The sequence below is a fragment of the Acomys russatus genome, chromosome 23 (assembly GCF_903995435.1).
Source record: "Acomys russatus chromosome 23, mAcoRus1.1, whole genome shotgun sequence".
Taxonomy (NCBI): Eukaryota; Metazoa; Chordata; class Mammalia; order Rodentia; family Muridae; genus Acomys; species Acomys russatus.
The window spans coordinates 51,762,348-51,777,191 of NC_067159.1; positions in this window are offsets into that span (position 1 = coordinate 51,762,348).

The following is a 14,844-nucleotide window of genomic DNA, read 5'->3' on the forward strand; positions in this document are numbered from 1 at the left end:
CCAAAGGCCACAAAATAGCAACTGAAACTGGACTGTATATGGTGAATGAGAGCACTGAAGGGGCTGCACCGTCCAGCTGTGATGAATGGTTTGCACTCATCACATCATGAATAACCCACCAGAGGCCGGTAACGCAGACATGCTTCCAGCATGTGCATGATAAACTGAGGCTGACAGCTAAAAACAAAACCAGCCTACATTATACAACTAAAACAGGTGCTAAAGTTTGAATCCAGCTTAAAAATGTATAGTTTTTCACATTTTTATGCAATTTCTGCTAAATGAAAACAAAATAAAAACATTTGAGATGCCATAGCAACTGTTTCATAAGCTGGCATATGAAGGACCCATGGCGGGTCCAGAAACTCTGTTCTGTTCGCTTTTAGGGAAGCTTAGCTCTGAATCAATGTCACCTCTGTCCTTTCAAATCATATTGAGCATAGAGTCTCATAATCAGGCTGTAACACAGCGTTCTTTAAGTTCTGGCTGTTTATACTGAACACTGTTGGTGATACAGAATGTTACTTCTGCGTTTTAAATTTCATTTTCATTTTTTTAAATTCCTGCAACAGTTTCTGTATGGAAGCAATAGCATACAAGAAGGAAGGCCAGGATGAAAGAAACAGAAATGAACTCAGTCTCTTAAATGCCTGAGACAGTAGCTCATGTGCGAGTGAGCACGGTTGCGCTCTCTGGAGTTGCCTCTCTTGTTTAGCATCATTTAGCTTCCTGCTGTGCACCGTGCGCTTCTCTGCATCACTGAGCTCACCTTGGAGCACTGGTCCAATACGCTCCTCCATAAAGTTGTTGACACATGAGCCGATTCTCTCTGCCAACGGGTATCACTTTTCACAGAGTAAGATTCTAGGGTCTGGAGAGATGGTTCTGGCTAAGAGCGCTGCCTGGTTGCTCTTCCAAAGGACTTGGGTTCAGTTTTCAGCACCTACATGGCAGCTCACAACCATCTGTAACTCCATTTCCAGAGAACTCAGCTCTATCCTCTGACCTCTGTAGCACCAGGCTCACCCATATGGACACACACAAACACATAGGCAAAAGGCAAAATGCTCACAATGATAAAATACAATAAATAAATCTAAACATTTTAAAGGACTGGGTTTGCACTGACGTTGACCATTAGATGTAAACAAGACAAACTATATAGAAAAACTGTGAATATGAATCAAAACTACTATAATTTATAATGACTTTGAGGACTAGAATTTTTTATCTACTGAAGTAAAAGCCCTTAGATTGACTGAGGTGGTGGGTTGGGGCTGTTTATGACAGGAGAGACAAACAGTGACCCTCCTCTTCCTCCAACACTGCATTCCTGACTATTGTCTCCTCAGTGGCCCTTATTTTATACATCTATAACAAATACATTTGATAAAGAATCTGGATTATTAATATCGCATTTTTAAAAATAATTTACCAGCAAGGTAAATTAGGCAAACAATTGATACTGTTTCCTTTTTGGGGAAAAGTCCTCAGACTATACTGTACAGATATTATTTTTGTGGTCACTACAAATATCAAATAAGGAAAAATATGAAATATTGCATGATGTGATATTTCTAAACATATCTGTAAACACAGGAGGGTAGAGTCACTCACACCTGACTTATGATTTCTGAATCTCTTCTCGCACATGTGGCCTGTGAGCAAACCCTGCAGCTAAGATCACATGCCTATCCTGAGCGCTCAGGTGTAAGCTGGAGAATTCACTTTAGAAAGAAAAATCACCAATGTCAAAACAGCCCAGCTGCAGGGACAGAGCTCGCTCCTAGACCTCCACTGAACCTGTTTACAGAGAGCTAAGTGTACTGATCGACCAAGACGAGGAACTGATTTCTAATTCTATGAAACTGGCTGGATATTGTACAGAATTTTGTCCTTGGACAGAAGAAACTATGAAGAAACACTTAAAATACTATCAGCCAATACTTGCTGGAATTGACAGGGTTTTAAAAGCCCGCAAGGATGACTTGCATACTGTTTACATAATAACATTTTGCAGAGCCTTCTATTTTATGATGTCTCAATTTAATCAAATTTAATAGTTTTATATAAAATACTATCCAAATTTAGTATTGTTCTTACTCCATAATCCTCTAAATACTTAGCAGTCAAAATAAGACATTTTAATATATTAATTCAACGGGAAGAATAAATGAACCTTTTTGTTTGATTTTAGACAATTTAACAGAAAGAGTCCTGATTAAATATAATAAGTAGTGCTTTCTATTTTCATTACTTCATGACTATTTATTCTTCCCGTCAATTTCTGATTGACTAATTCTTACATTAAAAGTACAATTATCTGTATGCAAGAGTTATCCAAAATATTTGTTAGTAAAATAGGGCAAAAATCATCTTATTTCTTTAATCTATGTCTCCAAAATGGACAAGGAGGTAGGTCAAATCAAATGTAATTGTCTGCACTGCATTCTCTAATGGACGGACTTTTACACCTTAGACCTAATGTGGATACCCAGGCCTCTTGAAAATAGCATGCTTTGAGCTAATGATGTGCGTAGCTAAATATTTTTACATTGGCATGACATTTATAAATTATATTTTAATATTACAATTATTTTAGATGATTGCCCCCAGTGCCCTTTTATTTTTAGAAAATAAGAAGCATGCCTGGCCCACAGACACTCGAAACCCAAGATGGTCCAAATTGGATTCATTATGTTTCCACTCCCGCCCTGGTGCAGCTCCTCTCTGGTCCCTTGCTCCAATAATGGGGCCAAGCTCCTCCCAGTCGCACAGGCCAACAAACTCAAGTCATCTTTCTCTACGGCCTGTACTGACCTTCTAAATCCATCCAACCAAGTCTGCTCAAGTTTGACTTTGAAAAGTTTGGAGTTTGTTCTTATTCCCAGCCCCCACATCTCTTCCTATTCCAGACCTAATGTGTAAAAGACCTCAGCTATAATACAAGATTCTGTTCTCTAATTTCCCAGGGACTGGGATGCCCTCTCTCCAAGTACACTTTAAACATTGCTAGCATTATTCTTTTTAAACATAGATACAGCTAGATGGGTGAAGAAGACAAAAAAAAGCACAAACAATATAAAAAAAAAAAAGGGTATTGGATGTGGGAGAGCATAAGAGAAGACAGGGGTCTGAAAGATATAGCAGAAGCCTCATGGTAAGGAGGAGGACGGACAGAACCCCAAACTGTACAAGAAAGAGGAACCTGCTATTGTGTAAATGAACTGAAAATGAAATAAGATAAAAAACAAAGCAGACACATATGAATGTATGACGACTTGGAAGCTGGAACACTGAAAACCCGTTTACAAGCAGTGGAACTGAGATTGCAAGCAAGGTCTATGAGGATGTCTGCTCTTTGCTCACTTGGTTAATTTTTACTAATCCCTAAATACATCACTGGCTGTCTCTAAATACTCTACCCTTTTCTTAGGTGGTTTTCATTAATGGGTAATTGAATTGTCACCCTGTCCAGACTGAGCGAGCCTAACCATTTTTTCATAGCACTTCCCTGAACCCTTGGAATGACCTGCTCAAGTTTGCAACTAGTTACCTAACAGTTTACTTTTTCTTCTCTTATAAAGATTACCATCATCTAAGATGGACTGAAACTTGTTAGACATGCTTTTTCAATCCCAATAAGAAGAGACAAGATTCTTGGTCTGTTTGGTGGTGATTTGCTTCCTTCAGAGTATTGTAAACATTTTCCTTGTTGGCAATCACTACAGATGCTATACTGAATGTATTATAAGAAATAATATTGTTCAGAATGGTGTTCTATGCTCTAATGGCTGATGGAAATCTAAATGCAGTATTAGGGGAAAGTGTACAGGTCTCCTGAAGTAATAATGTTATATATAATTTTTCAAATATTATATGCATTAGTATAATTCATCCACTTTGTAAAAAACAACAAAAGAAACTCACACAGACACACACATACAGACACACAACACATATGTGCATACATACACTAAAAAACCTAATTAGGAAAGATAGAGACAGATGGAGTTCAATTGGCTAATTTTCGGCCCATCTGCCTTGATGAAAAATGGAGATGTTCTCACCCTATGGTTCTATGAGCTAAGCTGCTCAAATATTCAACCTTCTTTACTGAACCAGTATGTCAAGGCTGAGTGGCCAGTGTCTAGATTAGCAGACACTGTTCACCTGCTATCCCTTTTGTTCTCAGTTTCTAATGTGAAGGAATGAGGGTCTAAAAATAGACCGAAGCCTTGCAATGACTTGCGTTCTTGAGTACACAATTAGATCATGCAAAAATGACTAAATCATTTAGCATTTGGGGTAGTTCAAAACATAATAGATGCATTTTAAATTGCTTGCTCTTTCTATACCTTTGAGTTGTTAAAAACATTAGCTTTGAAGAAAAATTGCACATTTAACCTTTAAAATTCAAACTGTCTGAAGATTCTCCTTATGCTAAAATGAAACTGGAAATTATTTTCATTTTCATGGGTCACTCAAGCTTCAAATAACTTATTTTCATCCTGTCTAGAGAGTGTGTGTAGACATACTTGCAGAACTACTTGCTCATAGCTTGTAGTGTTAGTAATTTGCTTTAGGAGCGGGAGGAGGTAGGAGTTGGGTGAGGGGAGAAGAGAGGAAGTATCCATTCTCTCTTATTTCAGTGATTTGAGAATTTCATACAAGATGTTTTGACATTATTTACACACCTCCCACCACTCTTCCCAGATCTACCACCCTTTCTTCCTGCTTACTTTGTTCCTTCTCTCTTTTCCTCTTTTATTTTGGGAGCCCACTGCGTCCAGTTTATGCTGCCATTAATTTTTTGGTATATGTGCTCAGTGGAGCATGGTTATCTACCAGGGAATTTACTACTTGAGAAAACTGAGTCTCCCTGTCCCAGCAGCTGTAACTGGATGATCACTCCTCAGCCAATGTAGGACTTTCTCCTAAAGCAATCTAAGAAAATCCAACAAAACCCACCTCTCCAAACACTCTATTTACCAGGCCATCTCTCTGGAGTACTTTCGCAGCCCCCCAACTCATGGTTTTTGATTGTATATCAATATATCTTCTTTCCCATTGATCTGTAGTAGGATTCAAATTTTTACTAAATGTATTACCAAAGTGGTGAATTTTAAATGAAATTGTGGTGTCCTGAATTAAAAGATTATACGTACTATTTTTTCAGAGAATATTAAAATGTAATGAGATCTTTCCATCACAAAGACAAACAGAGGAGATAAGACATGTGGCATTTGAGATCAATTCCAAGGAAATAAAGTGCACTCGTTATTTGGAGAGGAAAATATGCATGTAGAAATTAATACCTAGTGATTATGGATTCAGTTTCAAAGAAGTCAGCAGAAATTAACCAGGATTAAGACAGATATCTCGTGAGGAAGCACATGGAAGAGAACACCTTCAGCTCTCTTCAGCTCTCCTCCTAACTGCTCCGTGTACAGAGTTTCTGTACGCAACGTTGCTGGGAGAAGACTGACAGGTGGTGGGGCTGCCTGCTGTACTGCCAGTGTGACCCGCTGAGAATCTACCAACCTGGGTGCCACAAAATGTTAAGAAGCTATCGTGTATGCATGCAATGTGCTGTCCTAACTCTGCTTACCACAGATATCCAGAGCCCAGGAAACATGTCCCTCCCCATTTCAGTGTCTGCCCATTGTCCCCTGACATAACATTTATTTCTGCTTCAACTCTCAAAGGAAAAATGATAAGAGGGAAAAACATCATTATTCCAAAGGAGCAAGGACTGGATGGAAATCAGAGGTGGCGAGTGGACAGGCACAGTGCATGTGTTCTCGTTGGCGGTGATTCACATAGGCGCAGTGCACGTGTTCTCATTGGCGGTGATTCACACAGGCGCAGTGCATGTGTTCTCATTGGTGGTGATTTACTCCCTCACTGCTGCAGGCCTCTAGGGTTATACTGACAAATGTCATTGACTCCCATGTTTCTATGTGTAACTATTTTCCCATAGTTTGCATTCTCACACGCATGCTCAGCCAACCGCATACAGTGATTACCAATGCTACTGATCCATAGGCCTGTATCAAAGATAAGGCAAAAAAGAGAATAGAAAACAAATCCCAGTGTGTCTATCTAAAATGCCATACTACGTTACTGCATGTTGAAATTGTTTGTGTGAAAATACATTATTAAAGTGATTTGCTTTAAGATTAGAATTTTTAAAAATTCTGTCATCTTAAAAAAAAAAATTCAGTCATCTTCAAAAACCTAAAGTACTCTTTTATATAATATAATATTGGATAGTTTTCTAATAAATATCACAGATCTTAATATTTGTGTTTGATTCAAAATTTTTTATGATATTAATAAAGTATTTTTTCATATTCATATCCGTTTGCTATTGTAGCATCTACTCAAAAATCTCATGAAGCACCCCCAAGAAGTACTCACAGAAGGTGATAAGTACATGATTTGAGGTCACCTTCTCTTTCTTTAAACTATATGTGTAAAAGAAAATAGCAATTAATACAGAAGTACAAAAAAATTTATCTTATGGAGCTCCTTTTGATTTTCAAGAAATTGAAATATGAAGTCTTTGAAAAAATATTCTTTTAAAAAGGCTTGGACATTTCAGACTGGCTTCTGATCTTGTTTATATGCTCTTCAACCTAGGAAAACTCTGAACGTACATCCTTTATGTATTCAGAAAGGGAGATGAATTCATATTTCAATAGGTGTTCATTTTTCCTGGGCCTCTTAGGGTCTTGAATGTACTGATGACAGTCTGGCACAGCATCTTTCATTGATGTAAGAGGAAGTTGAAATAGTACCACCTTATCATAGTTTTATAAAGCAAACTAGAATTGCCCAGGACTCAACCTATGGTGATTGCAGATTTCCTGTGACAGGCTCTAAATTAAAAGAAGTGTGTGTGTGTGTGTGTGTGTGTGTGTGTGTGTGTGTGTGTGTGTGTGTGTGTGTGCCTATGCAAGAGAAAGAGAGAGAATCTGTGTAAGGATATACATGTATGAGAATATGTGTGTACACATATAACTTCAATATTGTCCCTTACTTTCCACCTCGTTTGACTCCAGATCTCTTGTTCCCAACTGCACATAACAAGCTAGCCACCCTGTGATCTTCCAACGATTCTTCGCTCTCTACTCTCAACACACCGTAGGGATGATAAGATTACAGATATGCTACTTCACGCAACTTTACACTTGTTCAGTGCACACTAACACCTAAGCCATCTCCATCCCCCAGAAGCAAATTTTCACCAAATTAGAAATAGGAAACAGACCATTATTTCTTGTCAAGAACTAATGATGTTATTTCTTCCTTATGTTTTTTCTTCTCAGATGTACTGATTGAAACAAATGGGAATAATTATTTGTAAACAAAATGTTCAAGACAGGTTTTTTAAAATCTAATTTTATTAACTTCTAATCTAGTTTAGCATCTAATTTTGGCATATACTTCAAGATAGCTAATAGAAAAGAGAAATGTCTGGAATTGCTCAATGGAAAAATTCTACAAATTTATGAGGACCAGCACCATTCTTTACATAAAAGTCAGTTCATAAAACCCACAAGCTTCAGAACATAAAAATAAACTTTTGTTTACATATGTGTTTTCAAAAGTGGTTATTCTAAAATATCGGGTAGGAAATAATTATCCAGTGCCAACACCAATCCAAAGCAGAGAATTTCTGCTCTTCCATTTTGCTTCTTTCCTAGATAAAAGCAAGAAATTGTTAATATCCTCATTATAAAACTCTGACCACACACACTGGTCTTTACAAGCAACTGAGAAAAAGTAAGTCAATAGACACTCCTGAGATGAGGCAGTCTTCTGCACAGCAGGCTACAGGAACCTCCGACAATAATCCCTCTCTATTCCTGTGGAGGCAACTCTGTGCTATTCATGAAGATGTGTTCAATTTTCTTTACCAAGTAAATGGCAAACACAATGCTGGCAACCAAATCTATCCCCTGTGTTTACATCAAAACACTTCTGGTAGACATTAGCACAGTCATCTCCACCGCAGGAGAAGCTAGTTGTTACCCACTCGTTATCGTCTTTGGTTACAAGGGCAATACAGTGTGTAGCTGCTGTAAATAAGAGCTCTGTGGTGGCTAAGTCAAGATGGGGAAATCCTACAGGTCGATACAAAAGCAGTCTGCGCAACAAGCCCTTTATGAGTTGTTGTGCAAAGTACAGCTGTTCTGAAATGTCTAACAAATTGGTAGCATCCATTTCAAAACAGAGTCCATCACAAATTTCCTATACTGCAGGTCAGGGGGAAAAGTTGCTGAAGGCGATTCCTCTGTGTACTTGAAGACAGCTAGGTCACACACCAGGATGGCTAATGTTGACTGTCTGATGGAATCTAGAACCATCCCCGGGTGTTGGAGAGATGGCTCAGTGGCTAAGAGCACTGTCAGTTCCTCCAAAGGTCCTGTGGTCAATTCCCAGCAACCACATGGTGGCTCACAACCATCTACAATGTGATCTGATGCCCTCTTCTGGCCTGCAGGGGTACAAGCAAGCAGAATACTATATACATAATAAATACATAAATAAATAAACAAATATTCTGGTGGCACTCGGAGGAACGATAGCAGGCTAACAAGAAGAGACTTGATACCCTATGAGCATATACAGGGGGAGGAAATCCCCCTCAGTCACAGTCATAGGGGAGGGAAGTAAGGGGAAAATGGGAGGGAGAAAGGAATGGGAGGACACAAGGGAGGGGATAACCATTGAAATGTAATATGAATAAATTAATAAAATAAAATTAAAAATAAAATAAAATAAACAAATCTCTTTTTTTTTATCTTTTTTTTTTATTAATTTATTCTTGTTACATCTCAATGTTTATCCCATCCCTTGTATCCTCCCATTCCTCCCCCCCCCCCCATTTTCCCATTATTCCCCTCCCCTATGACTGTTCCTGAGGGGGATTACATCCCCCTATATATTCTCATAGGGTATCAAGTCTCTTCTTGGCTACTTGCTGTCCTTCCTCTGAGTGCCACCAGGTCTCCCCCTCCAGGGGACATGGTCAAATGTGAGGCACCAGAGTACGTGAGAAGTCGTATCACACTCTCCACTCAATGGCTCAGCCGTTAAAGGCTAGGCTCACAACCAAAAACAAATCTCTTAAAAAAGAAAAGAATAGAATAGAACCATCCCAGGAACAATCCCTGCCCTAACCGTGGGAGCCACCATACCATGGATTGGGATCCTCAAATGAATAAAGCAGGCAAAATGATCTGAGCATTAATCCCTCTCTACTTCTTGCAAGGCGACATTGTGTGAGCAGCTGCCCCACACCCATGTCTCCATGCTTTCTCCATTGTGATGCACTGCATTCAGGAAGTGAGCCGAGTAAGCCATTCCCTCACTGGGCTGATGTTGTCCTGTGTTTTTTCACAGCAATGAGAAACCTAACACAGACATACCTTTCTATTCACCTATTACCTTCGTGAGGTGAAATATTGAAAATTTCATTATCTAGAAGTGCCACTCTTTCATCCGCATGCTCTTAGGCTGCACCATCTCAGTTGCTTTTCCTGAGTGAAAGCAGAGATATTGAGAATTACTCTTTAAAAGCAAAGTGAATCACACAGCTCTGAGAAGTGTACTATGCAACATTCTGTTAGAAACAGCGGTTTCAAGAGCAGAAACAGGTGCATAAAAACATAACTAAACTTCAAAAGCCTTTGTGACAGAATTACTAGTGCACATCTCTCCTTGATCTTACATAAACAACCATTTCTGTGGACCTTAGAGGTGAGACTGCAAGGCTTAAATGTTAAGAACCTTCTTACTGAAATTTATAGGGAAACCAAGCTACCATTGAAGGGATAGGGAGAATTTGGTCACATTTTGCATTCACTATTGGAAGATAGTGTAGATTATTGCCAATAAGTAAAAAGTTTCATTTTATTTAGTTAAAACCTTGTAACTATTATTTCACACATTTGTTATATTTTTGAAACCTCTGGAGCTGCATGAGGCATTTTAGAACCTTTTTTAAAATGAAATCTTCTGAATAACATGCCTGAACCTCTTTAATGTGTTTCTTTTCGGTCTTGCAAAGTTCCCTTTGTACAAATGGAGTGCTTGCATTAACCTATCAAAGGAAATGCTTGGCTTGTGTCTCTTAAGAGCGGTTTTATGGATCACAAATTTGGATGCAGTTACAAATTGAGGTCAGGTAGTCAGTCAGATAATGAAATGAATATATTCATTTTGCACTTACATGATATTGTAGGAATATTGGAAAGGGGGAAAGAGATCAAGCCATGATACAAACATATAATCTCTGGAGATCTGATATGCTCTAATTGAATTATTATTTACTCTTCAGTCTCTCAGTTATGCTGTGCCCAGTTGTGTCTGCATGAAATTCAGCTGACATTAACGAATGAGCTAAATTCAAAGGAGAGATGGCCTCTCCATGCCTTGCTCCAGGCGTGCAAGACACTGAAGGAGCTTCGTGTTTACAGGGCTTTCTTCTATTGTGTCTGCCGGCACCATTTTGTCCACAGTCCATGTGATTACCACCATCACATGACAGTGTTTTATTAAATGGAGGCAGGCACATCACTGTCTTGTTTTGACACACGGCATTCATCATGTTTAATAGACTACAGTTTAAAGTAGCATGGCTTTGACACATAACTGGGAAGCAGGGAGGCCCTGTGATTTGCTTTGCTGCAATATTTGCTTCCATCTGATACATAGCCTACAATATCGCTGAAGAAGCCAATACTCAGAATATGTGCTAACATGATAAATATTTAGTTACGATTTCAACACTCATGAATAGATAGGTGTCCACCTGATACTGAAGCTTCTTCCTAATTAATACTATTGTTTAAGGAGTCACTTTGTCTGCAATATTTAAGGTGATGTAATGTACCTTCCACTTATCTGCAGGGAATGCAATCCAAGATGCTAGTGGCTACCCACACTGAAGCATATCCTAAACAGAGTGTCGATAATATTTTCCTACCTACAGTTATTATGAAGATTAATTTATATGCTAGGCAAGAAGCACCAACAACTAACAATAAAGCATAGCAGTTATGACACTGTGCTATGGTAGAAGCTAAGTGGATATATTCATTCTCTCTCTCAAAATACTACACTGTTTTCACTCTTTCTCCTACAAAGACATGGGGCGACCCAAGGCCTGCATGCTAGGCTAGAATGTGAATGATACAAACTTTGTAAGGGTGTGGTGTTTGGCAGTTTATTTGATAACAGAAACATGGCTGCTAGACAATTGGCAGGTGTTGCACATAGTATTTGTGATTCGCAGTATTGTAATTCATAGCCTGAGCATACAATATTTTTGCACACTATGCAGAACACTGCACAACTTAAACTTATGAATTATTTATTTCTGTAATTTTCCATTTATCATTTTCAGTCTGTAATTGATCATGGATAGCTGAAACCACAGGAAGTAAAACCAGAGATATGGAGTGACTCATGTAATAAGCAGAAGCATAAAATTGCGACATACATAATTTTAGCATAGAAATGGGGTTAAATCTGCCTGTGTCCTTAAAAAGTAATTAAACACATATATTTCTTATAGTATTTGTAATAAAGCAGGTTTAGTCAAAAATCCTGAATTAATAAGGTAAAATACATTTTCTCCTATGTTCATGGTATTTGAATTATGTACTCTAAGAGGCTTTTGATAGTACATCAGAGTGCATTAAAAGGACAGGAATGTATTCACTGGATCAGGTGGGGATGGGGATCATGTGGCAAAGTTCTTGTTGCATATGGGTGAAGACCTAAGTTCATACACTCAGCATCTATATAATAAACTGGTGAATATGGAATCTCAGTGTTGAGGAGCAAAGGCAGCGGACCCCTGTGCCAGGTATGCTTAAACAGTGAGCTCCAGATCACGGCTCAAACAACAAATTGGAGAAGAGTGGAGTCAGAAAGTCAGCATCCAGTCTCCACACATGAATATATACCAGCAACAATATATGTGCACCTGAGAAACACACACACACACACACACACACACACACACACACAAACACACACACACACTTCTGAAGACTTAGTTCAGGCCATGGCAGGCATTAGATAAGTACTTAACTTCTGGGTTAGATTGACGCTCCCCTTCTCTATTTGTAAAAACATTGTCTCACTGAGACGCCAGGCTGACTGTTAACACTCCCTAGTTCAGACAGACCTTGGACTTGTAGCTTTTCCGCTTCAGCCTTCTGAGTGAATGGAGGTACAGCCTCAGCCACCGGACTCAATGGTGTTCTTGTCCTTATGAGAAACAATTCAAATTTCACAGACCACTGTCAGCTTCCACCTCCTGGAATAGCCTTTTCCTTATCATTTCAATTTCCTTATTTTACAGTTTTTATTCATTAGCCAATTTGAGCAAATAAGAATTTACAGTCCATGGAAAGATGGCTTATTAGTTCTGTGCCTCTGTTCTTATGATCATCTAGGTGTCATACTTTAATTTCTATGTTTGCCAAAATCTATGGTGAGACCAAGTCTGAAGGACTTATTCTATTATTTTCCCAGGCAATGCTATGTTTTTATTTCCGTTTCCCAAAAGTGGGGAGAAAGGACATAAATCCATAGATTTCTCTCATATTTCAATCTATATATATTATGTTTTATTGTACAATGTGCTATAATATCAAGCAAATGAAATTCAAACTTTCCTTTACTTTTTATGCCTAGCAGAATTCCTGTTCAGTATAAGATTACTGAGAGAACAGTTCAAACATTTTACATATCATGGAAGCATGATGATTGCCTAAATGTATGATTCCCTCTCATCAATAGAGAAACTTCTCATGGCAGGAGCTATTATACTTGTAAGATTAAGTGGCTCAGAAAGCTGCCTCCAAGTGAGTCTAAAAGTAAAAAATCCAGGAAACTCAATCAAAATAAACTAAGTTTCCACCACAGTGAGCAGTGGTGTGTACACATCTTCCTGGGCTGCAGTGGTCCCCCAAGGAAAGCTTATAACCAAATCTACAAGAAGAGTACAAGGAAAGTGTCCTGAGTAAGGAAGGGGAGGAAAATTAAGAGTAAAGTTACAGCCACAAACACATAGATATTGAGAATTTACTTGAATTCTAGTTTAGTTTAATCATAAGTTTTATTACACTGATGGTAAAATGAACTGGGTAGAAAACACTAAAAAGCAGAAGTTAACAGGTTAAGGGGAAATCTCCATGTCACAAGTTAAATTCACATAAGTTTTTACATTACTACTGAAATTGGTAGAGTCTCAAAAACTCATAAAAGGTTAAAAAAAAGAAAAAGTAAAAAAGCTGGTTGGCTGGAATAGAGGGATGAGATAATTGGAAGCCTAATGAATCTTTGCAAAGCATTTCACGGTGTCTTGGGTTATCAGGGAGCAGAGAATGCCAGGATGGAGAGCACAGAGTGACACTGGCCTGTGAAAGCCTGAGACTCAGTGAAAAATGGGACAAGAGAGAACTAAGAAGGCTGACAATTTCAAGACCAGATGAGTAGGGAAAGCTGTCCATGAGTCTGAAGGGCATAAAAGGAAGTACCTGAAAGGAAGGAAATGCAATGAAAGGTCTCCTATGAAGTCAATAAAAGCAACACAGTGACAGAACAATGTTTCAGTAGTATGATTTTCTGTTGAATTCCACAGGGAAAAATGACTTGGAATAACTTCCACTTAATTAAACTGATAAATTAGAACTTGTTTTGTTTAGCTATTTGCTGAGTGGGTGGGATAGTCACATCATTGAATATTGCAAGTTTGTGTCACTGGTTTTTAATTGTGCAACTTCTTTCATAGTGAATACTGTTTCTTCTGTGTTGTTCCTGTTTGTAGTTTGCTAGGAGACTAAAGATGTCCTCTTTCCCCCTGTATCTTAAAATATTTCTACCCTCTCTCATACAATGATCCCTGAGCACTGAAGGAGTGTAATACAGAAGTTTCAAATCAGTGCCAAACATTAAATAACATCTTATTCTCTGCACAGTGACCTGTGCAGAGTGTCTGTGTGCATTGTCATGGACTACCAAAAGAAGATTAATCAATGAATGTGAGAGATGCAGCAACCCATGAGTGTGAGGGTAAGAACTGCTGGGGGCATTGAAAACATTTTTCTGTCATTAATCTTAAGAAATATAGACTAATGAAATGTCTGTTTCAGACACAAAGAGTGAAGTTGCACACCTGCCTTCTTTAAATTCTTTTAATTAATCTATTCTCTCTCTCTCTCTCTCTCTCTCTCTCTCTCTCTCTCTCTCTCTCTCTCTCTCTGTGTCTCTCTCTCTCTCTCTTTCACTCTCTCATGTTGTGTATGTTTCCTTTTTTTTTTTTTTACTATTTAGTCAAATGTATTAATCTATAATGTAGCAGTAACAACAGAAATGTGATTAATATGGACTGAGAGCTGACTCCATCACCATCATAGCCCTAATTTCCTTGCAAGCATTCCCTCATTAAAAAATACTCACCATGTTCCTAAGAGAGAAGCATTTCTGCTACTGTTTGAGTAATGATGTGATATTTAATTTCAATCTCAATAGCTAGTGCCAGAATTCTACTTATAAAAGCAACTCATTCTTTAGTGGAGAAAATAAGAATTTAAAGTATCCTATGGGAATATGTATCAGGATAGCAAGAGCCCAGGCAAGAAATAAAGATATAGGACCTTATATCTGAGAAGAGACTGGAGGTAAGAGACACAGAGAGGGTGTGATGGTGATTATTTAGTAAAATAAGGAGGTCAGAGGTCAGATGTTGAAGGAGCAGGACATTCCTTGTAGAGGTACAGAGATGTGTGAACAGAGTCTTGCCCTGTCCTGGTTGCC